Raw genomic sequence first — 26,015 nt, 5'->3', positions numbered from 1 at the left:
TATTTACTGTTACATTCAACTGGCGCAGCCTACTGGTAGAGCCAACGTCGAAGTGCAAAAACAAAATGCAAGCCGCTAGGCGATTGTACGCGCAGTGACGGTGGTAACCGGTATAAGTAATGGTGCAAAATTTAGTCGCACAAACTGCTAACCGTTTACCTATTACACCCGTATCCAGCTCAGTGACAATCAATAACTTGGCGCATTGCTAGCGCCAAACGTGGGCTGCAGCGGACGCAAATCGTTGCTCTCGTCCTCGTGTTTTATTGCCAGCTCGACTCGGCAGCAACTAACCATAAGAAACGGAGCAATCCACGTACACGACGTGTGCCTGTACTATCAATGGAAAGACAGTGCCGCGTACGTGCTGTAGCAATACGTTGCGAATGCACATAGCACGATACAGGTGCAGTCGTAAACATAGCATCCCTGCCATCGGCCATACCATGCTGAATACGCCGGTTCTCGTCCGATCCCCGAAGCTAAGCAGCATTGGGCTCGGTCAGTACTTGGGAGGGAGACCACCTGGGAACACCGAGTGCTGATGGCACCCTTCTTTTTGCATTTTTTTATTGCGTGCTTCTGTGACTTATTTTTTTTTTTTTTACACTCACGTGTGGGTTGTTTTATTTACTGTTACATTCAACTGGCGCAGCCTACTGGTAGAGCCAACGTCGAAGTGCAAAAACAATATGCAAGCCGCCAGGCGATTGTACGCGCAGTGACGGTGGTAACCGGTATAAGTAATGGTGCAAAATTTAGTCGCACAAACTGCTAACCGTTTACCTATTACACCCGTATCCAGCTCAGTGACAATCAATAACTTGCCGCATTGCTAGCGCCAAACGTGGGCTGCAGCGGACGCAAATCGTTGCTCTCGTCCTCTTGTTTTATTGCCAGCTCGACTCGGCAGCGACTAACCATAACAAACGGAGCAATCCACGTACACGACGTGTGCCTGTACTATCAACGGAAATACAGTGCCGCGTACGTGCTGTAGCAATACGTTGCGAATGCACATAGCACGATACAGGTGCAGTCGTAAACATAGCATTCCTGCCATCGGCCATACCATGCTGAATACGCCGGTTCTCGTCCGATCCCCGAAGCTAAGCAGCATTGGGCTCGGTCAGTACTTGGGAGGGAGACCACCTGGGAACACCGAGTGCTGATGGCACCCTTCTTTTTGCATTTTTTTATTGCGTGCTTCTGTGACTTATTTTTGTTTTTTTTACACTCACGTGTGGGTTGTTTTATTTACTGTTACATTCAACTGGCGCAGCCTACTGGTAGAGCCAACGTCGAAGTGCAAAAACAATATGCAAGCCGCCAGGCGATTGTACGCGCAGTGACGGTGGTAACCGGTATAAGTAACGGTGCAAAATTTAGTCGCACAAACTGCTAACCGTTTACCTATTACACCCGTATCCAGCTCAGTGACAATCAATAACTTGCCGCATTGCTAGCGCCAAACGTGGGCTGCAGCGGACGCAAATCGTTGCTCTCGTCCTCGTGTTTTATTGCCAGCTCGACTCGGCAGCAACTAACCATAACAAACGGAGCAATCCACGTACACGACGTGTGCCTGTACTATCAACGGAAAGACAGTGCCGCGTACGTGCTGTAGCAATACGTTGCGAATGCACATAGCACGATACAGGTGCAGTCGTAAACATAGCATCCCTGCCATCGGCCATACCATGCTGAATACGCCGGTTCTCGTCCGATCCCCGAAGCTAAGCAGCATTGGGCTCGGTCAGTACTTGGGAGGGAGACCACCTGGGAACACCGAGTGCTGATGGCACCCTTCTTTTTGCATTTTTTTATTGCGTGCTTCTGTGACTTATTTTTTTTTTTTTTACACTCACGTGTGGGTTGTTTTATTTACTGTTACATTCAACTGGCGCAGCCTACTGGTAGAGCCAACGTCGAAGTGCAAAAACAATATGCAAGCCGCCAGGCGATTGTACGCGCAGTGACGGTGGTAACCGGTATAAGTAATGGTGCAAAATTTAGTCGCACAAACTGCTAACCGTTTACCTATTACACCCGTATCCAGCTCAGTGACAATCAATAACTTGCCGCATTGCTAGCGCCAAACGTGGGCTGCAGCGGACGCAAATCGTTGCTCTCGTCCTCTTGTTTTATTGCCAGCTCGACTCGGCAGCGACTAACCATAACAAACGGAGCAATCCACGTACACGACGTGTGCCTGTACTATCAACGGAAAGACAGTGCCGCGTACGTGCTGTAGCAATACGTTGCGAATGCACATAGCACGATACAGGTGCAGTCGTAAACATAGCATCCCTGCCATCGGCCATACCATGCTGAATACGCCGGTTCTCGTCCGATCCCCGAAGCTAAGCAGCATTGGGCTCGGTCAGTACTTGGGAGGGAGACCACCTGGGAACACCGAGTGCTGATGGCACCCTTCTTTTTGCATTTTTTTATTGCGTGCTTCTGTGACTTATTTTTGTTTTTTTTTACACTCACGTGTGGGTTGTTTTATTTACTGTTACATTCAACTGGCGCAGCCTACTGGTAGAGCCAACGTCGAAGTGCAAAAACAATATGCAAGCCGCCAGGCGATTGTACGCGCAGTGACGGCGGTAACCGGTATAAGTAACGGTGCAAAATTTAGTCGCACAAACTGCTAACCGTTTACCTATTACACCCGTATCCAGCTCAGTGACAATCAATAACTTGCCGCATTGCTAGCGCCAAACGTGGGCTGCAGCGGACGCAAATCGTTGCTCTCGTCCTCTTGTTTTATTGCCAGCTCGACTCGGCAGCGACTAACCATAACAAACGGAGCAATCCACGTACACGACGTGTGCCATTACTATCAACGGAAAGACAGTGCCGCGTACGTGCTGTAGCAATACGTTGCGAATGCACATAGCACGATACAGGTGCAGTCGTAAACATAGCATCCCTGCCATCGGCCATACCATGCTGAATACGCCGGTTCTCGTCCGATCCCCGAAGCTAAGCAGCATTGGGCTCGGTCAGTACTTGGGAGGGAGACCACCTGGGAACACCGAGTGCTGATGGCACCCTTCTTTTTGCATTTTTTTATTGCGTGCTTCTGTGACTTATTTTTGTTTTTTTTTACACTCACGTGTGGGTTGTTTTATTTACTGTTACATTCAACTGGCGCAGCCTACTGGTAGAGCCAACGTCGAAGTGCAAAAACAATATGCAAGCCGCCAGGCGATTGTACGCGCAGTGACGGTGGTAACCGGTATAAGTAACGGTGCAAAATTTAGTCGCACAAACTGCTAACCGTTTACCTATTACACCCGTATCCAGCTCAGTGACAATCAATAACTTGCCGCATTGCTAGCGCCAAACGTGGGCTGCAGCGGACGCAAATCGTTGCTCTCGTCCTCTTGTTTTATTGCCAGCTCGACTCGGCAGCGACTAACCATAACAAACGGAGCAATCCACGTACACGACGTGTGCCTGTACTATCAACGGAAAGACAGTGCCGCGTACGTGCTGTAGCAATACGTTGCGAATGCACATAGCACGATACAGGTGCAGTCGTAAACATAGCATCCCTGCCATCGGCCATACCATGCTGAATACGCCGGTTCTCGTCCGATCCCCGAAGCTAAGCAGCATTGGGCTCGGTCAGTACTTGGGAGGGAGACCACCTGGGAACACCGAGTGCTGATGGCACCCTTCTTTTTGCATTTTTTTATTGCGTGCTTCTGTGACTTATTTTTGTTTTTTTTTACACTCACGTGTGGGTTGTTTTATTTACTGTTACATTCAACTGGCGCAGCCTACTGGTAGAGCCAACGTCGAAGTGCAAAAACAATATGCAAGCCGCCAGGCGATTGTACGCGCAGTGACGGTGGTAACCGGTATAAATAACGGCGCAAAATTTAGTCGCACAAACTGCTAACCGTTTACCTATTACACCCGTATCCAGCTCAGTGACAATCAATAACTTGGCGCATTGCTAGCGCCAAACGTGGGCTGCAGCGGACGCAAATCGTTGCTCTCGTCCTCGTGTTTTATTGCCAGCTCGACTCGGCAGCAACTAACCATAACAAACGGAGCAATCCACGTACACGACCTGTGCCTGTACTATCAACGGAAAGACAGTGCCGCGTACGTGCTGTAGCAATACGTTGCGAATGCACATAGCACGATACAGGTGCAGTCGTAAACATAGCATCCCTGCCATCGGCCATACCATGCTGAATACGCCGGTTCTCGTCCGATCCCCGAAGCTAAGCAGCATTGGGCTCGGTCAGTACTTGGGAGGGAGACCACCTGGGAACACCGAGTGCTGATGGCACCCTTCTTTTTACATTTTTTTATTGCGTGCTTCTGTGACTTATTTTTTTTTTTTTTACACTCACGTGTGGGTTGTTTTATTTACTGTTACATTCAACTGGCGCAGCCTACTGGTAGAGCCAACGTCGAAGTGCAAAAACAATATGCAAGCCGCCAGGCGATTGTACGCGCAGTGACGGTGGTAACCGGTATAAGTAATGGTGCAAAATTTAGTCGCACAAACTGCTAACCGTTTACCTATTACACCCGTATCCAGCTCAGTGACAATCAATAACTTGCCGCATTGCTAGCGCCAAACGTGGGCTGCAGCGGACGCAAATCGTTGCTCTCGTCCTCTTGTTTTATTGCCAGCTCGACTCGGCAGCGACTAACCATAACAAACGGAGCAATCCACGTACACGACGTGTGCCTGTACTATCAACGGAAAGACAGTGCCGCGTACGTGCTGTAGCAATACGTTGCGAATGCACATAGCACGATACAGGTGCAGTCGTAAACATAGCATCCCTGCCATCGGCCATACCATGCTGAATACGCCGGTTCTCGTCCGATCCCCGAAGCTAAGCAGCATTGGGCTCGGTCAGTACTTGGGAGGGAGACCACCTGGGAACACCGAGTGCTGATGGCACCCTTCTTTTTGCATTTTTTTATTGCGTGCTTCTGTGACTTATTTTTGTTTTTTTTTACACTCACGTGTGGGTTGTTTTATTTACTGTTACATTCAACTGGCGCAGCCTACTGGTAGAGCCAACGTCGAAGTGCAAAAACAATATGCAAGCCGCCAGGCGATTGTACGCGCAGTGACGGCGGTAACCGGTATAAGTAACGGTGCAAAATTTAGTCGCACAAACTGCTAACCGTTTACCTATTACACCCGTATCCAGCTCAGTGACAATCAATAACTTGCCGCATTGCTAGCGCCAAACGTGGGCTGCAGCGGACGCAAATCGTTGCTCTCGTCCTCTTGTTTTATTGCCAGCTCGACTCGGCAGCGACTAACCATAACAAACGGAGCAATCCACGTACACGACGTGTGCCATTACTATCAACGGAAAGACAGTGCCGCGTACGTGCTGTAGCAATACGTTGCGAATGCACATAGCACGATACAGGTGCAGTCGTAAACATAGCATCCCTGCCATCGGCCATACCATGCTGAATACGCCGGTTCTCGTCCGATCCCCGAAGCTAAGCAGCATTGGGCTCGGTCAGTACTTGGGAGGGAGACCACCTGGGAACACCGAGTGCTGATGGCACCCTTCTTTTTGCATTTTTTTATTGCGTGCTTCTGTGACTTATTTTTGTTTTTTTTTACACTCACGTGTGGGTTGTTTTATTTACTGTTACATTCAACTGGCGCAGCCTACTGGTAGAGCCAACGTCGAAGTGCAAAAACAATATGCAAGCCGCCAGGCGATTGTACGCGCAGTGACGGTGGTAACCGGTATAAGTAACGGTGCAAAATTTAGTCGCACAAACTGCTAACCGTTTACCTATTACACCCGTATCCAGCTCAGTGACAATCAATAACTTGCCGCATTGCTAGCGCCAAACGTGGGCTGCAGCGGACGCAAATCGTTGCTCTCGTCCTCTTGTTTTATTGCCAGCTCGACTCGGCAGCGACTAACCATAACAAACGGAGCAATCCACGTACACGACGTGTGCCTGTACTATCAACGGAAAGACAGTGCCGCGTACGTGCTGTAGCAATACGTTGCGAATGCACATAGCACGATACAGGTGCAGTCGTAAACATAGCATCCCTGCCATCGGCCATACCATGCTGAATACGCCGGTTCTCGTCCGATCCCCGAAGCTAAGCAGCATTGGGCTCGGTCAGTACTTGGGAGGGAGACCACCTGGGAACACCGAGTGCTGATGGCACCCTTCTTTTTGCATTTTTTTATTGCGTGCTTCTGTGACTTATTTTTGTTTTTTTTTACACTCACGTGTGGGTTGTTTTATTTACTGTTACATTCAACTGGCGCAGCCTACTGGTAGAGCCAACGTCGAAGTGCAAAAACAATATGCAAGCCGCCAGGCGATTGTACGCGCAGTGACGGTGGTAACCGGTATAAATAACGGCGCAAAATTTAGTCGCACAAACTGCTAACCGTTTACCTATTACACCCGTATCCAGCTCAGTGACAATCAATAACTTGGCGCATTGCTAGCGCCAAACGTGGGCTGCAGCGGACGCAAATCGTTGCTCTCGTCCTCGTGTTTTATTGCCAGCTCGACTCGGCAGCAACTAACCATAACAAACGGAGCAATCCACGTACACGACCTGTGCCTGTACTATCAACGGAAAGACAGTGCCGCGTACGTGCTGTAGCAATACGTTGCGAATGCACATAGCACGATACAGGTGCAGTCGTAAACATAGCATCCCTGCCATCGGCCATACCATGCTGAATACGCCGGTTCTCGTCCGATCCCCGAAGCTAAGCAGCATTGGGCTCGGTCAGTACTTGGGAGGGAGACCACCTGGGAACACCGAGTGCTGATGGCACCCTTCTTTTTACATTTTTTTATTGCGTGCTTCTGTGACTTATTTTTTTTTTTTTTACACTCACGTGTGGGTTGTTTTATTTACTGTTACATTCAACTGGCGCAGCCTACTGGTAGAGCCAACGTCGAAGTGCAAAAACAATATGCAAGCCGCCAGGCGATTGTACGCGCAGTGACGGTGGTAACCGGTATAAGTAATGGTGCAAAATTTAGTCGCACAAACTGCTAACCGTTTACCTATTACACCCGTATCCAGCTCAGTGACAATCAATAACTTGCCGCATTGCTAGCGCCAAACGTGGGCTGCAGCGGACGCAAATCGTTGCTCTCGTCCTCTTGTTTTATTGCCAGCTCGACTCGGCAGCGACTAACCATAACAAACGGAGCAATCCACGTACACGACGTGTGCCTGTACTATCAACGGAAAGACAGTGCCGCATACGTGCTGTAGCAATACGTTGCGAATGCACATAGCACGATACAGGTGCAGTCGTAAACATAGCATCCCTGCCATCGGCCATACCATGCTGAATACGCCGGTTCTCGTCCGATCCCCGAAGCTAAGCAGCATTGGGCTCGGTCAGTACTTGGGAGGGAGACCACCTGGGAACACCGAGTGCTGATGGCACCCTTCTTTTTGCATTTTTTTATTGCGTGCTTCTGTGACTTATTTTTGTTTTTTTTTACACTCACGTGTGGGTTGTTTTATTTACTGTTACATTCAACTGGCGCAGCCTACTGGTAGAGCCAACGTCGAAGTGCAAAAACAATATGCAAGCCGCCAGGCGATTGTACGCGCAGTGACGGTGGTAACCGGTATAAGTAACGGTGCAAAATTTAGTCGCACAAACTGCTAACCGTTTACCTATTACACCTGTATCCAGCTCAGTGACAATCAATAACTTGCCGCATTGCTAGCGCCAAACGTGGGCTGCAGCGGACGCAAATCGTTGCTCTCGTCCTCTTGTTTTATTGCCAGCTCGACTCGGCAGCGACTAACCATAACAAACGGAGCAATCCACGTACACGACGTGTGCCTGTACTATCAACGGAAAGACAGTGCCGCGTACGTGCTGTAGCAATACGTTGCGAATGCACATAGCACGATACAGGTGCAGTCGTAAACATAGCATCCCTGCCATCGGCCATACCATGCTGAATACGCCGGTTCTCGTCCGATCCCCGAAGCTAAGCAGCATTGGGCTCGGTCAGTACTTGGGAGGGAGACCACCTGGGAACACCGAGTGCTGATGGCACCCTTGTTTTTGCATTTTTTTATTGCGTGCTTCTGTGACTTATTTTTTTTTTTTTTTTACACTCACGTGTGGGTTGTTTTATTTACTGTTACATTCAACTGGCGCAGCCTACTGGTAGAGCCAACGTCGAAGTGCAAAAACAAAATGCAAGCCGCTAGGCGATTGTACGCGCAGTGACGGTGGTAACCGGTATAAGTAATGGTGCAAAATTTAGTCGCACAAACTGCTAACCGTTTACCTATTACACCCGTATCCAGCTCAGTGACAATCAATAACTTGGCGCATTGCTAGCGCCAAACGTGGGCTGCAGCGGACGCAAATCGTTGCTCTCGTCCTCGTGTTTTATTGCCAGCTCGACTCGGCAGCAACTAACCATAAGAAACGGAGCAATCCACGTACACGACGTGTGCCTGTACTATCAATGGAAAGACAGTGCCGCGTACGTGCTGTAGCAATACGTTGCGAATGCACATAGCACGATACAGGTGCAGTCGTAAACATAGCATCCCTGCCATCGGCCATACCATGCTGAATACGCCGGTTCTCGTCCGATCCCCGAAGCTAAGCAGCATTGGGCTCGGTCAGTACTTGGGAGGGAGACCACCTGGGAACACCGAGTGCTGATGGCACCCTTCTTTTTGCATTTTTTTATTGCGTGCTTCTGTGACTTATTTTTTTTTTTTTACACTCACGTGTGGGTTGTTTTATTTACTGTTACATTCAACTGGCGCAGCCTACTGGTAGAGCCAACGTCGAAGTGCAAAAACAATATGCAAGCCGCCAGGCGATTGTACGCGCAGTGACGGTGGTAACCGGTATAAGTAATGGTGCAAAATTTAGTCGCACAAACTGCTAACCGTTTACCTATTACACCCGTATCCAGCTCAGTGACAATCAATAACTTGCCGCATTGCTAGCGCCAAACGTGGGCTGCAGCGGACGCAAATCGTTGCTCTCGTCCTCTTGTTTTATTGCCAGCTCGACTCGGCAGCGACTAACCATAACAAACGGAGCAATCCACGTACACGACGTGTGCCTGTACTATCAACGGAAATACAGTGCCGCGTACGTGCTGTAGCAATACGTTGCGAATGCACATAGCACGATACAGGTGCAGTCGTAAACATAGCATTCCTGCCATCGGCCATACCATGCATGTCGAGGATTGGCAATAAAGAAAAAAAAAAAAAAAAAATCGGCCATACCATGCTGAATACGCCGGTTCTCGTCCGATCCCCGAAGCTAAGCAGCATTGGGCTCGGTCAGTACTTGGGAGGGAGACCACCTGGGAACACCGAGTGCTGATGGCACCCTTCTTTTTGCATTTTTTTATTGCGTGCTTCTGTGACTTATTTTTGTTTTTTTTTACACTCACGTGTGGGTTGTTTTATTTACTGTTACATTCAACTGGCGCAGCCTACTGGTAGAGCCAACGTCGAAGTGCAAAAACAATATGCAAGCCGCCAGGCGATTGTACGCGCAGTGACGGTGGTAACCGGTATAAGTAACGGTGCAAAATTTAGTCGCACAAACTGCTAACCGTTTACCTATTACACCCGTATCCAGCTCAGTGACAATCAATAACTTGCCGCATTGCTAGCGCCAAACGTGGGCTGCAGCGGACGCAAATCGTTGCTCTCGTCCTCGTGTTTTATTGCCAGCTCGACTCGGCAGCAACTAACCATAACAAACGGAGCAATCCACGTACACGACGTGTGCCTGTACTATCAACGGAAAGACAGTGCCGCGTACGTGCTGTAGCAATACGTTGCGAATGCACATAGCACGATACAGGTGCAGTCGTAAACATAGCATCCCTGCCATCGGCCATACCATGCTGAATACGCCGGTTCTCGTCCGATCCCCGAAGCTAAGCAGCATTGGGCTCGGTCAGTACTTGGGAGGGAGACCACCTGGGAACACCGAGTGCTGATGGCACCCTTCTTTTTGCATTTTTTTATTGCGTGCTTCTGTGACTTATTTTTTTTTTTTTTTACACTCACGTGTGGGTTGTTTTATTTACTGTTACATTCAACTGGCCCAGCCTACTGGTAGAGCCAACGTCGAAGTGCAAAAACAATATGCAAGCCGCCAGGCGATTGTACGCGCAGTGACGGTGGTAACCGGTATAAGTAACGGTGCAAAATTTAGTCGCACAAACTGCTAACCGTTTACCTATTACACCTGTATCCAGCTCAGTGACAATCAATAACTTGCCGCATTGCTAGCGCCAAACGTGGGCTGCAGCGGACGCAAATCGTTGCTCTCGTCCTCTTGTTTTATTGCCAGCTCGACTCGGCAGCGACTAACCATAACAAACGGAGCAATCCACGTACACGACGTGTGCCTGCACTATCAACGGAAAGACAGTGCCGCGTACGTGCTGTAGCAATACGTTGCGAATGCACATAGCACGATACAGGTGCAGTCGTAAACATAGCATCCCTGCCATCGGCCATACCATGCTGAATACGCCGGTTCTCGTCCGATCCCCGAAGCTAAGCAGCATTGGGCTCGGTCAGTACTTGGGAGGGAGACCACCTGGGAACACCGAGTGCTGATGGCACCCTTCTTTTTGCATTTTTTTATTGCGTGCTTCTGTGACTTATTTTTTTTTTTTTTACACTCACGTGTGGGTTGTTTTATTTACTGTTACATTCAACTGGCGCAGCCTACTGGTAGAGCCAACGTCGAAGTGCAAAAACAATATGCAAGCCGCCAGGCGATTGTACGCGCAGTGACGGTGGTAACCGGTATAAGTAATGGTGCAAAATTTAGTCGCACAAACTGCTAACCGTTTACCTATTACACCCGTATCCAGCTCAGTGACAATCAATAACTTGCCGCATTGCTAGCGCCAAACGTGGGCTGCAGCGGACGCAAATCGTTGCTCTCGTCCTCTTGTTTTATTGCCAGCTCGACTCGGCAGCGACTAACCATAACAAACGGAGCAATCCACGTACACGACGTGTGCCTGTACTATCAACGGAAAGACAGTGCCGCATACGTGCTGTAGCAATACGTTGCGAATGCACATAGCACGATACAGGTGCAGTCGTAAACATAGCATCCCTGCCATCGGCCATACCATGCTGAATACGCCGGTTCTCGTCCGATCCCCGAAGCTAAGCAGCATTGGGCTCGGTCAGTACTTGGGAGGGAGACCACCTGGGAACACCGAGTGCTGATGGCACCCTTCTTTTTGCATTTTTTTATTGCGTGCTTCTGTGACTTATTTTTGTTTTTTTTTACACTCACGTGTGGGTTGTTTTATTTACTGTTACATTCAACTGGCGCAGCCTACTGGTAGAGCCAACGTCGAAGTGCAAAAACAATATGCAAGCCGCCAGGCGATTGTACGCGCAGTGACGGTGGTAACCGGTATAAGTAACGGTGCAAAATTTAGTCGCACAAACTGCTAACCGTTTACCTATTACACCCGTATCCAGCTCAGTGACAATCAATAACTTGCCGCATTGCTAGCGCCAAACGTGGGCTGCAGCGGACGCAAATCGTTGCTCTCGTCCTCTTGTTTTATTGCCAGCTCGACTCGGCAGCGACTAACCATAACAAACGGAGCAATCCACGTACACGACGTGTGCCTGTACTATCAACGGAAAGACAGTGCCGCGTACGTGCTGTAGCAATACGTTGCGAATGCACATAGCACGATACAGGTGCAGTCGTAAACATAGCATCCCTGCCATCGGCCATACCATGCTGAATACGCCGGTTCTCTTCCGATCCCCGAAGCTAAGCAGCATTGGGCTCGGTCAGTACTTGGGAGGGAGACCACCTGGGAACACCGAGTGCTGATGGCACCCTTGTTTTTGCATTTTTTTATTGCGTGCTTCTGTGACTTATTTTTTTTTTTTTTTTACACTCACGTGTGGGTTGTTTTATTTACTGTTACATTCAACTGGCGCAGCCTACTGGTAGAGCCAACGTCGAAGTGCAAAAACAAAATGCAAGCCGCTAGGCGATTGTACGCGCAGTGACGGTGGTAACCGGTATAAGTAATGGTGCAAAATTTAGTCGCACAAACTGCTAACCGTTTACCTATTACACCCGTATCCAGCTCAGTGACAATCAATAACTTGGCGCATTGCTAGCGCCAAACGTGGGCTGCAGCGGACGCAAATCGTTGCTCTCGTCCTCGTGTTTTATTGCCAGCTCGACTCGGCAGCAACTAACCATAAGAAACGGAGCAATCCACGTACACGACGTGTGCCTGTACTATCAATGGAAAGACAGTGCCGCGTACGTGCTGTAGCAATACGTTGCGAATGCACATAGCACGATACAGGTGCAGTCGTAAACATAGCATCCCTGCCATCGGCCATACCATGCTGAATACGCCGGTTCTCGTCCGATCCCCGAAGCTAAGCAGCATTGGGCTCGGTCAGTACTTGGGAGGGAGACCACCTGGGAACACCGAGTGCTGATGGCACCCTTCTTTTTGCATTTTTTTATTGCGTGCTTCTGTGACTTATTTTTTTTTTTTTACACTCACGTGTGGGTTGTTTTATTTACTGTTACATTCAACTGGCGCAGCCTACTGGTAGAGCCAACGTCGAAGTGCAAAAACAATATGCAAGCCGCCAGGCGATTGTACGCGCAGTGACGGTGGTAACCGGTATAAGTAATGGTGCAAAATTTAGTCGCACAAACTGCTAACCGTTTACCTATTACACCCGTATCCAGCTCAGTGACAATCAATAACTTGCCGCATTGCTAGCGCCAAACGTGGGCTGCAGCGGACGCAAATCGTTGCTCTCGTCCTCTTGTTTTATTGCCAGCTCGACTCGGCAGCGACTAACCATAACAAACGGAGCAATCCACGTACACGACGTGTGCCTGTACTATCAACGGAAATACAGTGCCGCGTACGTGCTGTAGCAATACGTTGCGAATGCACATAGCACGATACAGGTGCAGTCGTAAACATAGCATTCCTGCCATCGGCCATACCATGCTGAATACGCCGGTTCTCGTCCGATCCCCGAAGCTAAGCAGCATTGGGCTCGGTCAGTACTTGGGAGGGAGACCACCTGGGAACACCGAGTGCTGATGGCACCCTTCTTTTTGCATTTTTTTATTGCGTGCTTCTGTGACTTATTTTTGTTTTTTTTTACACTCACGTGTGGGTTGTTTTATTTACTGTTACATTCAACTGGCGCAGCCTACTGGTAGAGCCAACGTCGAAGTGCAAAAACAATATGCAAGCCGCCAGGCGATTGTACGCGCAGTGACGGTGGTAACCGGTATAAGTAACGGTGCAAAATTTAGTCGCACAAACTGCTAACCGTTTACCTATTACACCCGTATCCAGCTCAGTGACAATCAATAACTTGCCGCATTGCTAGCGCCAAACGTGGGCTGCAGCGGACGCAAATCGTTGCTCTCGTCCTCGTGTTTTATTGCCAGCTCGACTCGGCAGCAACTAACCATAACAAACGGAGCAATCCACGTACACGACGTGTGCCTGTACTATCAACGGAAAGACAGTGCCGCGTACGTGCTGTAGCAATACGTTGCGAATGCACATAGCACGATACAGGTGCAGTCGTAAACATAGCATCCCTGCCATCGGCCATACCATGCTGAATACGCCGGTTCTCGTCCGATCCCCGAAGCTAAGCAGCATTGGGCTCGGTCAGTACTTGGGAGGGAGACCACCTGGGAACACCGAGTGCTGATGGCACCCTTCTTTTTGCATTTTTTTATTGCGTGCTTCTGTGACTTATTTTTTTTTTTTTTACACTCACGTGTGGGTTGTTTTATTTACTGTTACATTCAACTGGCGCAGCCTACTGGTAGAGCCAACGTCGAAGTGCAAAAACAATATGCAAGCCGCCAGGCGATTGTACGCGCAGTGACGGTGGTAACCGGTATAAGTAATGGTGCAAAATTTAGTCGCACAAACTGCTAACCGTTTACCTATTACACCCGTATCCAGCTCAGTGACAATCAATAACTTGCCGCATTGCTAGCGCCAAACGTGGGCTGCAGCGGACGCAAATCGTTGCTCTCGTCCTCTTGTTTTATTGCCAGCTCGACTCGGCAGCGACTAACCATAACAAACGGAGCAATCCACGTACACGACGTGTGCCTGTACTATCAACGGAAAGACAGTGCCGCGTACGTGCTGTAGCAATACGTTGCGAATGCACATAGCACGATACAGGTGCAGTCGTAAACATAGCATCCCTGCCATCGGCCATACCATGCTGAATACGCCGGTTCTCTTCCGATCCCCGAAGCTAAGCAGCATTGGGCTCGGTCAGTACTTGGGAGGGAGACCACCTGGGAACACCGAGTGCTGATGGCACCCTTGTTTTTGCATTTTTTTATTGCGTGCTTCTGTGACTTATTTTTTTTTTTTTTTTACACTCACGTGTGGGTTGTTTTATTTACTGTTACATTCAACTGGCGCAGCCTACTGGTAGAGCCAACGTCGAAGTGCAAAAACAAAATGCAAGCCGCTAGGCGATTGTACGCGCAGTGACGGTGGTAACCGGTATAAGTAATGGTGCAAAATTTAGTCGCACAAACTGCTAACCGTTTACCTATTACACCCGTATCCAGCTCAGTGACAATCAATAACTTGGCGCATTGCTAGCGCCAAACGTGGGCTGCAGCGGACGCAAATCGTTGCTCTCGTCCTCGTGTTTTATTGCCAGCTCGACTCGGCAGCAACTAACCATAAGAAACGGAGCAATCCACGTACACGACGTGTGCCTGTACTATCAATGGAAAGACAGTGCCGCGTACGTGCTGTAGCAATACGTTGCGAATGCACATAGCACGATACAGGTGCAGTCGTAAACATAGCATCCCTGCCATCGGCCATACCATGCTGAATACGCCGGTTCTCGTCCGATCCCCGAAGCTAAGCAGCATTGGGCTCGGTCAGTACTTGGGAGGGAGACCACCTGGGAACACCGAGTGCTGATGGCACCCTTCTTTTTGCATTTTTTTATTGCGTGCTTCTGTGACTTATTTTTTTTTTTTTACACTCACGTGTGGGTTGTTTTATTTACTGTTACATTCAACTGGCGCAGCCTACTGGTAGAGCCAACGTCGAAGTGCAAAAACAATATGCAAGCCGCCAGGCGATTGTACGCGCAGTGACGGTGGTAACCGGTATAAGTAATGGTGCAAAATTTAGTCGCACAAACTGCTAACCGTTTACCTATTACACCCGTATCCAGCTCAGTGACAATCAATAACTTGCCGCATTGCTAGCGCCAAACGTGGGCTGCAGCGGACGCAAATCGTTGCTCTCGTCCTCTTGTTTTATTGCCAGCTCGACTCGGCAGCGACTAACCATAACAAACGGAGCAATCCACGTACACGACGTGTGCCTGTACTATCAACGGAAATACAGTGCCGCGTACGTGCTGTAGCAATACGTTGCGAATGCACATAGCACGATACAGGTGCAGTCGTAAACATAGCATTCCTGCCATCGGCCATACCATGCTGAATACGCCGGTTCTCGTCCGATCCCCGAAGCTAAGCAGCATTGGGCTCGGTCAGTACTTGGGAGGGAGACCACCTGGGAACACCGAGTGCTGATGGCACCCTTCTTTTTGCATTTTTTTATTGCGTGCTTCTGTGACTTATTTTTGTTTTTTTTTACACTCACGTGTGGGTTGTTTTATTTACTGTTACATTCAACTGGCGCAGCCTACTGGTAGAGCCAACGTCGAAGTGCAAAAACAATATGCAAGCCGCCAGGCGATTGTACGCGCAGTGACGGTGGTAACCGGTATAAGTAACGGTGCAAAATTTAGTCGCACAAACTGCTAACCGTTTACCTATTACACCCGTATCCAGCTCAGTGACAATCAATAACTTGCCGCATTGCTAGCGCCAAACGTGGGCTGCAGCGGACGCAAATCGTTGCTCTCGTCCTCGTGTTTTATTGCCAGCTCGACTCGGCAGCAACTAACCATAACAAACGGAGCAATCCACGTACACGACGTGTGCCTGTACTATCAACGGAAAGACAGTGCCGCGTACGTGCTGTAGCAATACGTTGCGAATGCACATAGCACGATACAGGTGCAGTCGTAAACATAGCATCCCTGCCATCGGCCATACCATGCTGAATACGCCGGTTCTCGTCCGATCCCCGAAGCTAAGCAGCATTGGGCTCGGTCAGTACTTGGGAGGGAGACCACCTGGGAACACCGAGTGCTGATGGCACCCTTCTTTTTGCATTTTTTTATTGCGTGCTTCTGTGACTTATTTTTTTTTTTTTTACACTCACGTGTGGGTTGTTTTATTTACTGTTACATTCAACTGGCGCAGCCTACTGGTAGAGCCAACGTCGAAGTGCAAAAACAATATGCAAGCCGCCAGGCGATTGTACGCGCAGTGACGGTGGTAACCGGTATAAGTAACGGTGCAAAATTTAGTCGCACAAACTGCTAACCGTTTACCTATTACACCTGTATCCAGCTCAGTGACAATCAATAACTTGCCGCATTGCTAGCGCCAAACGTGGGCTGCAGCGGACGCAAATCGTTGCTCTCGTCCTCTTGTTTTATTGCCAGCTCGACTCGGCAGCGACTAACCATAACAAACGGAGCAATCCACGTACACGACGTGTGCCTGCACTATCAACGGAAAGACAGTGCCGCGTACGTGCTGTAGCAATACGTTGCGAATGCACATAGCACGATACAGGTGCAGTCGTAAACATAGCATCCCTGCCATCGGCCATACCATGCTGAATACGCCGGTTCTCGTCCGATCCCCGAAGCTAAGCAGCATTGGGCTCGGTCAGTACTTGGGAGGGAGACCACCTGGGAACACCGAGTGCTGATGGCACCCTTCTTTTTGCATTTTTTTATTGCGTGCTTCTGTGACTTATTTTTTTTTTTTTTTACACTCACGTGTGGGTTGTTTTATTTACTGTTACATTCAACTGGCGCAGCCTACTGGTAGAGCCAACGTCGAAGTGCAAAAACAATATGCAAGCCGCCAGGCGATTGTACGCGCAGTGACGGTGGTAACCGGTATAAGTAATGGTGCAAAATTTAGTCGCACAAACTGCTAACCGTTTACCTATTACACCCGTATCCAGCTCAGTGACAATCAATAACTTGCCGCATTGCTAGCGCCAAACGTGGGCTGCAGCGGACGCAAATCGTTGCTCTCGTCCTCTTGTTTTATTGCCAGCTCGACTCGGCAGCGACTAACCATAACAAACGGAGCAATCCACGTACACGACGTGTGCCTGTACTATCAACGGAAAGACAGTGCCGCATACGTGCTGTAGCAATACGTTGCGAATGCACATAGCACGATACAGGTGCAGTCGTAAACATTGCATCCCTGCCATCGGCCATACCATGCTGAATACGCCGGTTCTCTTCCGATCCCCGAAGCTAAGCAGCATTGGGCTCGGTCAGTACTTGGGAGGGAGACCACCTGGGAACACCGAGTGCTGATGGCACCCTTGTTTTTGCATTTTTTTATTGCGTGCTTCTGTGACTTATTTTTTTTTTTTTTTACACTCACGTGTGGGTTGTTTTATTTACTGTTACATTCAACTGGCGCAGCCTACTGGTAGAGCCAACGTCGAAGTGCAAAAACAAAATGCAAGCCGCTAGGCGATTGTACGCGCAGTGACGGTGGTAACCGGTATAAGTAATGGTGCAAAATTTAGTCGCACAAACTGCTAACCGTTTACCTATTACACCCGTATCCAGCTCAGTGACAATCAATAACTTGGCGCATTGCTAGCGCCAAACGTGGGCTGCAGCGGACGCAAATCGTTGCTCTCGTCCTCGTGTTTTATTGCCAGCTCGACTCGGCAGCAACTAACCATAACAAACGGAGCAATCCACGTACACGACGTGTGCCTGTACTATCAACGGAAAGACAGTGCCGCGTACGTGCTGTAGCAATACGTTGCGAATGCACATAGCACGATACAGGTGCAGTCGTAAACATAGCATCCCTGCCATCGGCCATACCATGCTGAATACGCCGGTTCTCGTCCGATCCCCGAAGCTAAGCAGCATTGGGCTCGGTCAGTACTTGGGAGGGAGACCACCTGGGAACACCGAGTGCTGATGGCACCCTTCTTTTTGCATTTTTTTATTGCGTGCTTCTGTGACTTATTTTTTTTTTTTTTACACTCACGTGTGGGTTGTTTTATTTACTGTTACATTCAACTGGCGCAGCCTACTGGTAGAGCCAACGTCGAAGTGCAAAAACAATATGCAAGCCGCCAGGCGATTGTACGCGCAGTGACGGTGGTAACCGGTATAAGTAATGGTGCAAAATTTAGTCGCACAAACTGCTAACCGTTTACCTATTACACCCGTATGCAGCTCAGTGACAATCAATAACTTGCCGCATTGCTAGCGCCAAACGTGGGCTGCAGCGGACGCAAATCGTTGCTCTCGTCCTCTTGTTTTATTGCCAGCTCGACTCGGCAGCGACTAACCATAACAAACGGAGCAATCCACGTACACGACGTGTGCCTGTACTATCAACGGAAAGACAGTGCCGCATACGTGCTGTAGCAATACGTTGCGAATGCACATAGCACGATACAGGTGCAGTCGTAAACATAGCATCCCTGCCATCGGCCATACCATGCTGAATACGCCGGTTCTCGTCCGATCCCCGAAGCTAAGCAGCATTGGGCTCGGTCAGTACTTGGGAGGGAGACCACCTGGGAACACCGAGTGCTGATGGCACCCTTCTTTTTGCATTTTTTTATTGCGTGCTTCTGTGACTTATTTTTGTTTTTTTTTACACTCACGTGTGGGTTGTTTTATTTACTGTTACATTCAACTGGCGCAGCCTACTGGTAGAGCCAACGTCGAAGTGCAAAAACAATATGCAAGCCGCCAGGCGATTGTACGCGCAGTGACGGTGGTAACCGGTATAAGTAACGGTGCAAAATTTAGTCGCACAAACTGCTAACCGTTTACCTATTACACCTGTATCCAGCTCAGTGACAATCAATAACTTGCCGCATTGCTAGCGCCAAACGTGGGCTGCAGCGGACGCAAATCGTTGCTCTCGTCCTCTTGTTTTATTGCCAGCTCGACTCGGCAGCGACTAACCATAACAAACGGAGCAATCCACGTACACGACGTGTGCCTGTACTATCAACGGAAAGACAGTGCCGCGTACGTGCTGTAGCAATACGTTGCGAATGCACATAGCACGATACAGGTGCAGTCGTAAACATAGCATCCCTGCCATCGGCCATACCATGCTGAATACGCCGGTTCTCGTCCGATCCCCGAAGCTAAGCAGCATTGGGCTCGGTCAGTACTTGGGAGGGAGACCACCTGGGAACACCGAGTGCTGATGGCACCCTTCTTTTTGCATTTTTTTATTGCGTGCTTCTGTGACTTATTTTTTTTTTTTTTTACACTCACGTGTGGGTTGTTTTATTTACTGTTACATTCAACTGGCGCAGCCTACTGGTAGAGCCAACGTCGAAGTGCAAAAACAAAATGCAAGCCGCCAGGCGATTGTACGCGCAGTGACGGTGGTAACCGGTATAAGTAATGGTGCAAAATTTAGTCGCACAAACTGCTAACCGTTTACCTATTACACCTGTATCCAGCTCAGTGACAATCAATAACTTGCCGCATTGCTAGCGCCAAACGTGGGCTGCAGCGGACGCAAATCGTTGCTCTCGTCCTCTTGTTTTATTGCCAGCTCGACTCGGCAGCGACTAACCATAACAAACGGAGCAATCCACGTACACGACGTGTGCCTGTACTATCAACGGAAAGACAGTGCCGCGTACGTGCTGTAGCAATACGTTGCGAATGCACATAGCACGATACAGGTGCAGTCGTAAACATAGCATCCCTGCCATCGGCCATACCATGCTGAATACGCCGGTTCTCGTCCGATCCCCGAAGCTAAGCAGCATTGGGCTCGGTCAGTACTTGGGAGGGAGACCACCTGGGAACACCGAGTGCTGATGGCACCCTTGTTTTTGCATTTTTTTATTGCGTGCTTCTGTGACTTATTTTTTTTTTTTTTTACACTCACGTGTGGGTTGTTTTATTTACTGTTACATTCAACTGGCGCAGCCTACTGGTAGAGCCAACGTCGAAGTGCAAAAACAAAATGCAAGCCGCTAGGCGATTGTACGCGCAGTGACGGTGGTAACCGGTATAAGTAATGGTGCAAAATTTAGTCGCACAAACTGCTAACCGTTTACCTATTACACCCGTATCCAGCTCAGTGACAATCAATAACTTGGCGCATTGCTAGCGCCAAACGTGGGCTGCAGCGGACGCAAATCGTTGCTCTCGTCCTCGTGTTTTATTGCCAGCTCGACTCGGCAGCAACTAACCATAAGAAACGGAGCAATCCACGTACACGACGTGTGCCTGTACTATCAATGGAAAGACAGTGCCGCGTACGTGCTGTAGCAATACGTTGCGAATGCACATAGCACGATACAGGTGCAGTCGTAAACATAGCATCCCTGCCATCGGCCATACCATGCTGAATACGCCGGTTCTCGTCCGATCCCCGAAGCTAAGCAGCATTGGGCTCGGTCAGTACTTGGGAGGGAGACCACCTGGGAACACCGAGTGCTGATGGCACCCTTCTTTTTGCATTTTTTTATTGCGTGCTTCTGTGACTTATTTTTTTTTTTTTTACACTCACGTGTGGGTTGTTTTATTTACTGTTACATTCAACTGGCGCAGCCTACTGGTAGAGCCAACGTCGAAGTGCAAAAACAAAATGCAAGCCGCTAGGCGATTGTACGCGCAGTGACGGTGGTAACCGGTATAAGTAATGGTGCAAAATTTAGTCGCACAAACTGCTAACCGTTTACCTATTACACCCGTATCCAGCTCAGTGACAATCAATAACTTGGCGCATTGCTAGCGCCAAACGTGGGCTGCAGCGGACGCAAATCGTTGCTCTCGTCCTCGTGTTTTATTGCCAGCTCGACTCGGCAGCAACTAACCATAACAAACGGAGCAATCCACGTACACGACGTGTGCCTGTACTATCAACGGAAAGACAGTGCCGCGTACGTGCTGTAGCAATACGTTGCGAATGCACATAGCACGATACAGGTGCAGTCGTAAACATAGCATCCCTGCCATCGGCCATACCATGCTGAATACGCCGGTTCTCGTCCGATCCCCGAAGCTAAGCAGCATTGGGCTCGGTCAGTACTTGGGAGGGAGACCACCTGGGAACACCGAGTGCTGATGGCACCCTTCTTTTTGCATTTTTTTATTGCGTGCTTCTGTGACTTATTTTTTTTTTTTTTACACTCACGTGTGGGTTGTTTTATTTACTGTTACATTCAACTGGCGCAGCCTACTGGTAGAGCCAACGTCGAAGTGCAAAAACAATATGCAAGCCGCCAGGCGATTGTACGCGCAGTGACGGTGGTAACCGGTATAAGTAATGGTGCAAAATTTAGTCGCACAAACTGCTAACCGTTTACCTATTACACCCGTATGCAGCTCAGTGACAATCAATAACTTGCCGCATTGCTAGCGCCAAACGTGGGCTGCAGCGGACGCAAATCGTTGCTCTCGTCCTCTTGTTTTATTGCCAGCTCGACTCGGCAGCGACTAACCATAACAAACGGAGCAATCCACGTACACGACGTGTGCCTGTACTATCAACGGAAAGACAGTGCCGCATACGTGCTGTAGCAATACGTTGCGAATGCACATAGCACGATACAGGTGCAGTCGTAAACATAGCATCCCTGCCATCGGCCATACCATGCTGAATACGCCGGTTCTCGTCCGATCCCCGAAGCTAAGCAGCATTGGGCTCGGTCAGTACTTGGGAGGGAGACCACCTGGGAACACCGAGTGCTGATGGCACCCTTCTTTTTGCATTTTTTTATTGCGTGCTTCTGTGACTCATTTTTGTTTTTTTTTACACTCACGTGTGGGTTGTTTTATTTACTGTTACATTCAACTGGCGCAGCCTACTGGTAGAGCCAACGTCGAAGTGCAAAAACAATATGCAAGCCGCCAGGCGATTGTACGCGCAGTGACGGTGGTAACCGGTATAAGTAACGGTGCAAAATTTAGTCGCACAAACTGCTAACCGTTTACCTATTACACCTGTATCCAGCTCAGTGACAATCAATAACTTGCCGCATTGCTAGCGCCAAACGTGGGCTGCAGCGGACGCAAATCGTTGCTCTCGTCCTCTTGTTTTATTGCCAGCTCGACTCGGCAGCGACTAACCATAACAAACGGAGCAATCCACGTACACGACGTGTGCCTGTACTATCAACGGAAAGACAGTGCCGCGTACGTGCTGTAGCAATACGTTGCGAATGCACATAGCACGATACAGGTGCAGTCGTAAACATAGCATCCCTGCCATCGGCCATACCATGCTGAATACGCCGGTTCTCGTCCGATCCCCGAAGCTAAGCAGCATTGGGCTCGGTCAGTACTTGGGAGGGAGACCACCTGGGAACACCGAGTGCTGATGGCACCCTTGTTTTTGCATTTTTTTATTGCGTGCTTCTGTGACTTATTTTTTTTTTTTTTTTTTACACTCACGTGTGGGTTGTTTTATTTACTGTTACATTCAACTGGCGCAGCCTACTGGTAGAGCCAACGTCGAAGTGCAAAAACAAAATGCAAGCCGCTAGGCGATTGTACGCGCAGTGACGGTGGTAACCGGTATAAGTAATGGTGCAAAATTTAGTCGCACAAACTGCTAACCGTTTACCTATTACACCCGTATCCAGCTCAGTGACAATCAATAACTTGGCGCATTGCTAGCGCCAAACGTGGGCTGCAGCGGACGCAAATCGTTGCTCTCGTCCTCGTGTTTTATTGCCAGCGCGACTCGGCAGCAACTAACCATAAGAAACGGAGCAATCCACGTACACGACGTGTGCCTGTACTATCAATGGAAAGACAGTGCCGCGTACGTGCTGTAGCAATACGTTGCGAATGCACATAGCACGATACAGGTGCAGTCGTAAACATAGCATCCCTGCCATCGGCCATACCATGCTGAATACGCCGGTTCTCGTCCGATCCCCGAAGCTAAGCAGCATTGGGCTCGGTCAGTACTTGGGAGGGAGACCACCTGGGAACACCGAGTGCTGATGGCACCCTTCTTTTTGCATTTTTTTATTGCGTGCTTCTGTGACTTATTTTTGTTTTTTTTTACACTCACGTGTGGGTTGTTTTATTTACTGTTACATTCAACTGGCGCAGCCTACTGGTAGAGCCAACGTCGAAGTGCAAAAACAATATGCAAGCCGCCAGGCGATTGTACGCGCAGTGACGGTGGTAACCGGTATAAGTAACGGTGCAAAATTTAGTCGCACAAACTGCTAACCGTTTACCTATTACACCCGTATCCAGCTCAGTGACAATCAATAACTTGCCGCATTGCTAGCGCCAAACGTGGGCTGCAGCGGACGCAAATCGTTGCTCTCGTCCTCGTGTTTTATTGCCAGCTCGACTCGGCAGCAACTAACCATAACAAACGGAGCAATCCACGTACACGACGTGTGCCTGTACTATCAACGGAAAGACAGTGCCGCGTACGTGCTGTAGCAATACGTTGCGAATGCACATAGCACGATACAGGTGCAGTCGTAAACATAGCATCCCTGCCATCGGCCATACCATGCTGAATACGCCGGTTCTCGTCCGATCCCCGAAGCTAAGCAGCATTGGGCTCGGTCAGTACTTGGGAGGGAGACCACCTGGGAACACCGAGTGCTGATGGCACCCTTCTTTTTGCATTTTTTTATTGCGTGCTTCTGTGACTTATTTTTTTTTTTTTTACACTCACGTGTGGGTTGTTTTATTTACTGTTACATTCAACTGGCGCAGCCTACTGGTAGAGCCAACGTCGAAGTGCAAAAACAATATGCAAGCCGCCAGGCGATTGTACGCGCAGTGACGGTGGTAACCGGTATAAGTAATGGTGCAAAATTTAGTCGCACAAACTGCTAACCGTTTACCTATTACACCCGTATCCAGCTCAGTGACAGTCAATAACTTGCCGCATTGCTAGCGCCAAACGTGGGCTGCAGCGGACGCAAATCGTTGCTCTCGTCCTCTTGTTTTATTGCCAGCTCGACTCGGCAGCGACTAACCATAACAAACGGAGCAATCCACGTACACGACGTGTGCCTGTACTATCAACGGAAAGACAGTGCCGCGTACGTGCTGTAGCAATACGTTGCGAATGCACATAGCACGATACAGGTGCAGTCGTAAACATAGCATCCCTGCCATCGGCCATACCATGCTGAATACGCCGGTTCTCGTCCGATCCCCGAAGCTAAGCAGCATTGGGCTCGGTCAGTACTTGGGAGGGAGACCACCTGGGAACACCGAGTGCTGATGGCACCCTTCTTTTTGCATTTTTTTATTGCGTGCTTCTGTGACTTATTTTTGTTTTTTTTTTACACTCACGTGTGGGTTGTTTTATTTACTGTTACATTCAACTGGCGCAGCCTACTGGTAGAGCCAACGTCGAAGTGCAAAAACAATATGCAAGCCGCCAGGCGATTGTACGCGCAGTGACGGTGGTAACCGGTATAAATAACGGTGCAAAATTTAGTCGCACAAACTGCTAACCGTTTACCTATTACACCCGTATCCAGCTCAGTGACAATCAATAACTTGGCGCATTGCTAGCGCCAAACGTGGGCTGCAGCGGACGCAAATCGTTGCTCTCGTCCTCGTGTTTTATTGCCAGCTCGACTCGGCAGCAACTAACCATAACAAACGGAGCAATCCACGTACACGACCTGTGCCTGTACTATCAACGGAAAGACAGTGCCGCGTACGTGCTGTAGCAATACGTTGCGAATGCACATAGCACGATACAGGTGCAGTCGTAAACATAGCATCCCTGCCATCGGCCATACCATGCTGAATACGCCGGTTCTCGTCCGATCCCCGAAGCTAAGCAGCATTGGGCTCGGTCAGTACTTGGGAGGGAGACCACCTGGGAACACCGAGTGCTGATGGCACCCTTCTTTTTGCATTTTTTTATTGCGTGCTTCTGTGACTTATTTTTTTTTTTTTTTACACTCACGTGTGGGTTGTTTTATTTACTGTTACATTCAACTGGCGCAGCCTACTGGTAGAGCCAACGTCGAAGTGCAAAAACAATATGCAAGCCGCCAGGCGATTGTACGCGCAGTGACGGTGGTAACCGGTATAAGTAATGGTGCAAAATTTAGTCGCACAAACTGCTAACCGTTTACCTATTACACCCGTATCCAGCTCAGTGACAATCAATAACTTGCCGCATTGCTAGCGCCAAACGTGGGCTGCAGCGGACGCAAATCGTTGCTCTCGTCCTCTTGTTTTATTGCCAGCTCGACTCGGCAGCGACTAACCATAACAAACGGAGCAATCCACGTACACGACGTGTGCCTGTACTATCAACGGAAAGACAGTGCCGCATACGTGCTGTAGCAATACGTTGCGAATGCACATAGCACGATACAGGTGCAGTCGTAAACATAGCACCCCTGCCATCGGCCATACCATGCTGAATACGCCGGTTCTCGTCCGATCCCCGAAGCTAAGCAGCATTGGGCTCGGTCAGTACTTGGGAGGGAGACCACCTGGGAACACCGAGTGCTGATGGCACCCTTCTTTTTGCATTTTTTTATTGCGTGCTTCTGTGACTTATTTTTGTTTTTTTTTACACTCACGTGTGGGTTGTTTTATTTACTGTTACATTCAACTGGCGCAGCCTACTGGTAGAGCCAACGTCGAAGTGCAAAAACAATATGCAAGCCGCCAGGCGATTGTACGCGCAGTGACGGTGGTAACCGGTATAAGTAACGGTGCAAAATTTAGTCGCACAAACTGCTAACCGTTTACCTATTACACCTGTATCCAGCTCAGTGACAATCAATAACTTGCCGCATTGCTAGCGCCAAACGTG

At 49.2% G+C, this 26,015-nt stretch overlaps 40 non-coding genes and 1 pseudogene across 40 annotated transcripts; all 41 read left to right on the top strand.

Annotated features, from left to right (window-relative positions):
* Positions 1–431: 431 nt before the first annotated feature.
* On the top strand, positions 432–550 carry LOC126519976 (5S ribosomal RNA). Its single transcript, XR_007596752.1, has one exon. It is a non-coding gene; the product is annotated as a 5S ribosomal RNA (ribosomal RNA).
* A 508-nt stretch (positions 551–1,058) lies between these two features.
* On the top strand, positions 1,059–1,177 carry LOC126519977 (5S ribosomal RNA). Its single transcript, XR_007596753.1, has one exon. It is a non-coding gene; the product is annotated as a 5S ribosomal RNA (ribosomal RNA).
* Positions 1,178–1,685: 508 nt separating this feature from the next.
* On the top strand, positions 1,686–1,804 carry LOC126519978 (5S ribosomal RNA). Its single transcript, XR_007596754.1, has one exon. It is a non-coding gene; the product is annotated as a 5S ribosomal RNA (ribosomal RNA).
* Positions 1,805–2,312: 508 nt separating this feature from the next.
* On the top strand, positions 2,313–2,431 carry LOC126519979 (5S ribosomal RNA). The gene has a single exon (XR_007596755.1). It is a non-coding gene; the product is annotated as a 5S ribosomal RNA (ribosomal RNA).
* Positions 2,432–2,940: 509 nt separating this feature from the next.
* On the top strand, positions 2,941–3,059 carry LOC126519980 (5S ribosomal RNA). The gene has a single exon (XR_007596756.1). It is a non-coding gene; the product is annotated as a 5S ribosomal RNA (ribosomal RNA).
* A 509-nt stretch (positions 3,060–3,568) lies between these two features.
* Positions 3,569–3,687, top strand: LOC140217478 (5S ribosomal RNA). Its single transcript, XR_011894055.1, has one exon. It is a non-coding gene; the product is annotated as a 5S ribosomal RNA (ribosomal RNA).
* Positions 3,688–4,196: 509 nt separating this feature from the next.
* Positions 4,197–4,315, top strand: LOC140217477 (5S ribosomal RNA). Its single transcript, XR_011894054.1, has one exon. It is a non-coding gene; the product is annotated as a 5S ribosomal RNA (ribosomal RNA).
* A 508-nt stretch (positions 4,316–4,823) lies between these two features.
* On the top strand, positions 4,824–4,942 carry LOC140217476 (5S ribosomal RNA). Its single transcript, XR_011894053.1, has one exon. It is a non-coding gene; the product is annotated as a 5S ribosomal RNA (ribosomal RNA).
* Positions 4,943–5,451: 509 nt separating this feature from the next.
* LOC140217475 (5S ribosomal RNA) lies at positions 5,452–5,570 on the top strand. Its single transcript, XR_011894052.1, has one exon. It is a non-coding gene; the product is annotated as a 5S ribosomal RNA (ribosomal RNA).
* Positions 5,571–6,079: 509 nt separating this feature from the next.
* Positions 6,080–6,198, top strand: LOC126519987 (5S ribosomal RNA). Its single transcript, XR_007596762.1, has one exon. It is a non-coding gene; the product is annotated as a 5S ribosomal RNA (ribosomal RNA).
* A 509-nt stretch (positions 6,199–6,707) lies between these two features.
* LOC140217474 (5S ribosomal RNA) lies at positions 6,708–6,826 on the top strand. The gene has a single exon (XR_011894051.1). It is a non-coding gene; the product is annotated as a 5S ribosomal RNA (ribosomal RNA).
* A 508-nt stretch (positions 6,827–7,334) lies between these two features.
* LOC140217473 (5S ribosomal RNA) lies at positions 7,335–7,453 on the top strand. The gene has a single exon (XR_011894050.1). It is a non-coding gene; the product is annotated as a 5S ribosomal RNA (ribosomal RNA).
* A 509-nt stretch (positions 7,454–7,962) lies between these two features.
* Positions 7,963–8,081, top strand: LOC140217472 (5S ribosomal RNA). Its single transcript, XR_011894049.1, has one exon. It is a non-coding gene; the product is annotated as a 5S ribosomal RNA (ribosomal RNA).
* Positions 8,082–8,591: 510 nt separating this feature from the next.
* On the top strand, positions 8,592–8,710 carry LOC140217471 (5S ribosomal RNA). Its single transcript, XR_011894048.1, has one exon. It is a non-coding gene; the product is annotated as a 5S ribosomal RNA (ribosomal RNA).
* A 562-nt stretch (positions 8,711–9,272) lies between these two features.
* Positions 9,273–9,391, top strand: LOC126538605 (5S ribosomal RNA; annotated as a pseudogene).
* A 509-nt stretch (positions 9,392–9,900) lies between these two features.
* On the top strand, positions 9,901–10,019 carry LOC126538650 (5S ribosomal RNA). Its single transcript, XR_007601111.1, has one exon. It is a non-coding gene; the product is annotated as a 5S ribosomal RNA (ribosomal RNA).
* A 509-nt stretch (positions 10,020–10,528) lies between these two features.
* On the top strand, positions 10,529–10,647 carry LOC126538652 (5S ribosomal RNA). Its single transcript, XR_007601113.1, has one exon. It is a non-coding gene; the product is annotated as a 5S ribosomal RNA (ribosomal RNA).
* Positions 10,648–11,155: 508 nt separating this feature from the next.
* Positions 11,156–11,274, top strand: LOC126538654 (5S ribosomal RNA). The gene has a single exon (XR_007601114.1). It is a non-coding gene; the product is annotated as a 5S ribosomal RNA (ribosomal RNA).
* Positions 11,275–11,783: 509 nt separating this feature from the next.
* Positions 11,784–11,902, top strand: LOC126538589 (5S ribosomal RNA). The gene has a single exon (XR_007601065.1). It is a non-coding gene; the product is annotated as a 5S ribosomal RNA (ribosomal RNA).
* A 510-nt stretch (positions 11,903–12,412) lies between these two features.
* On the top strand, positions 12,413–12,531 carry LOC126538655 (5S ribosomal RNA). The gene has a single exon (XR_007601115.1). It is a non-coding gene; the product is annotated as a 5S ribosomal RNA (ribosomal RNA).
* Positions 12,532–13,038: 507 nt separating this feature from the next.
* LOC126538656 (5S ribosomal RNA) lies at positions 13,039–13,157 on the top strand. The gene has a single exon (XR_007601116.1). It is a non-coding gene; the product is annotated as a 5S ribosomal RNA (ribosomal RNA).
* Positions 13,158–13,666: 509 nt separating this feature from the next.
* On the top strand, positions 13,667–13,785 carry LOC126538657 (5S ribosomal RNA). The gene has a single exon (XR_007601117.1). It is a non-coding gene; the product is annotated as a 5S ribosomal RNA (ribosomal RNA).
* A 508-nt stretch (positions 13,786–14,293) lies between these two features.
* On the top strand, positions 14,294–14,412 carry LOC126538591 (5S ribosomal RNA). Its single transcript, XR_007601066.1, has one exon. It is a non-coding gene; the product is annotated as a 5S ribosomal RNA (ribosomal RNA).
* Positions 14,413–14,922: 510 nt separating this feature from the next.
* On the top strand, positions 14,923–15,041 carry LOC126538532 (5S ribosomal RNA). The gene has a single exon (XR_007601011.1). It is a non-coding gene; the product is annotated as a 5S ribosomal RNA (ribosomal RNA).
* Positions 15,042–15,548: 507 nt separating this feature from the next.
* LOC126538533 (5S ribosomal RNA) lies at positions 15,549–15,667 on the top strand. The gene has a single exon (XR_007601012.1). It is a non-coding gene; the product is annotated as a 5S ribosomal RNA (ribosomal RNA).
* A 509-nt stretch (positions 15,668–16,176) lies between these two features.
* Positions 16,177–16,295, top strand: LOC126538534 (5S ribosomal RNA). Its single transcript, XR_007601013.1, has one exon. It is a non-coding gene; the product is annotated as a 5S ribosomal RNA (ribosomal RNA).
* A 508-nt stretch (positions 16,296–16,803) lies between these two features.
* On the top strand, positions 16,804–16,922 carry LOC126538535 (5S ribosomal RNA). Its single transcript, XR_007601014.1, has one exon. It is a non-coding gene; the product is annotated as a 5S ribosomal RNA (ribosomal RNA).
* A 509-nt stretch (positions 16,923–17,431) lies between these two features.
* Positions 17,432–17,550, top strand: LOC126538592 (5S ribosomal RNA). The gene has a single exon (XR_007601067.1). It is a non-coding gene; the product is annotated as a 5S ribosomal RNA (ribosomal RNA).
* Positions 17,551–18,059: 509 nt separating this feature from the next.
* Positions 18,060–18,178, top strand: LOC126538536 (5S ribosomal RNA). Its single transcript, XR_007601015.1, has one exon. It is a non-coding gene; the product is annotated as a 5S ribosomal RNA (ribosomal RNA).
* Positions 18,179–18,686: 508 nt separating this feature from the next.
* On the top strand, positions 18,687–18,805 carry LOC126538538 (5S ribosomal RNA). The gene has a single exon (XR_007601017.1). It is a non-coding gene; the product is annotated as a 5S ribosomal RNA (ribosomal RNA).
* Positions 18,806–19,314: 509 nt separating this feature from the next.
* LOC126538539 (5S ribosomal RNA) lies at positions 19,315–19,433 on the top strand. Its single transcript, XR_007601018.1, has one exon. It is a non-coding gene; the product is annotated as a 5S ribosomal RNA (ribosomal RNA).
* A 509-nt stretch (positions 19,434–19,942) lies between these two features.
* Positions 19,943–20,061, top strand: LOC126538540 (5S ribosomal RNA). Its single transcript, XR_007601019.1, has one exon. It is a non-coding gene; the product is annotated as a 5S ribosomal RNA (ribosomal RNA).
* Positions 20,062–20,570: 509 nt separating this feature from the next.
* Positions 20,571–20,689, top strand: LOC126538541 (5S ribosomal RNA). Its single transcript, XR_007601020.1, has one exon. It is a non-coding gene; the product is annotated as a 5S ribosomal RNA (ribosomal RNA).
* Positions 20,690–21,197: 508 nt separating this feature from the next.
* LOC126538542 (5S ribosomal RNA) lies at positions 21,198–21,316 on the top strand. Its single transcript, XR_007601021.1, has one exon. It is a non-coding gene; the product is annotated as a 5S ribosomal RNA (ribosomal RNA).
* Positions 21,317–21,824: 508 nt separating this feature from the next.
* Positions 21,825–21,943, top strand: LOC126538543 (5S ribosomal RNA). The gene has a single exon (XR_007601022.1). It is a non-coding gene; the product is annotated as a 5S ribosomal RNA (ribosomal RNA).
* Positions 21,944–22,452: 509 nt separating this feature from the next.
* LOC126538544 (5S ribosomal RNA) lies at positions 22,453–22,571 on the top strand. The gene has a single exon (XR_007601023.1). It is a non-coding gene; the product is annotated as a 5S ribosomal RNA (ribosomal RNA).
* Positions 22,572–23,083: 512 nt separating this feature from the next.
* Positions 23,084–23,202, top strand: LOC126538545 (5S ribosomal RNA). The gene has a single exon (XR_007601024.1). It is a non-coding gene; the product is annotated as a 5S ribosomal RNA (ribosomal RNA).
* A 509-nt stretch (positions 23,203–23,711) lies between these two features.
* Positions 23,712–23,830, top strand: LOC126538547 (5S ribosomal RNA). The gene has a single exon (XR_007601025.1). It is a non-coding gene; the product is annotated as a 5S ribosomal RNA (ribosomal RNA).
* Positions 23,831–24,338: 508 nt separating this feature from the next.
* LOC126538548 (5S ribosomal RNA) lies at positions 24,339–24,457 on the top strand. The gene has a single exon (XR_007601026.1). It is a non-coding gene; the product is annotated as a 5S ribosomal RNA (ribosomal RNA).
* Positions 24,458–24,967: 510 nt separating this feature from the next.
* On the top strand, positions 24,968–25,086 carry LOC126538550 (5S ribosomal RNA). Its single transcript, XR_007601028.1, has one exon. It is a non-coding gene; the product is annotated as a 5S ribosomal RNA (ribosomal RNA).
* A 509-nt stretch (positions 25,087–25,595) lies between these two features.
* LOC126538551 (5S ribosomal RNA) lies at positions 25,596–25,714 on the top strand. The gene has a single exon (XR_007601029.1). It is a non-coding gene; the product is annotated as a 5S ribosomal RNA (ribosomal RNA).
* The last annotated feature ends 301 nt before the right edge of the window (positions 25,715–26,015 follow it).

This window comes from Dermacentor andersoni, chromosome 4 (assembly GCF_023375885.2).
Source record: "Dermacentor andersoni chromosome 4, qqDerAnde1_hic_scaffold, whole genome shotgun sequence".
NCBI lineage: Eukaryota > Metazoa > Arthropoda > Arachnida > Ixodida > Ixodidae > Dermacentor > Dermacentor andersoni.
The sequence above is the reverse complement of the archived record's forward strand: the minus strand, read 5'-3'. Positions and strand labels throughout refer to the sequence as shown.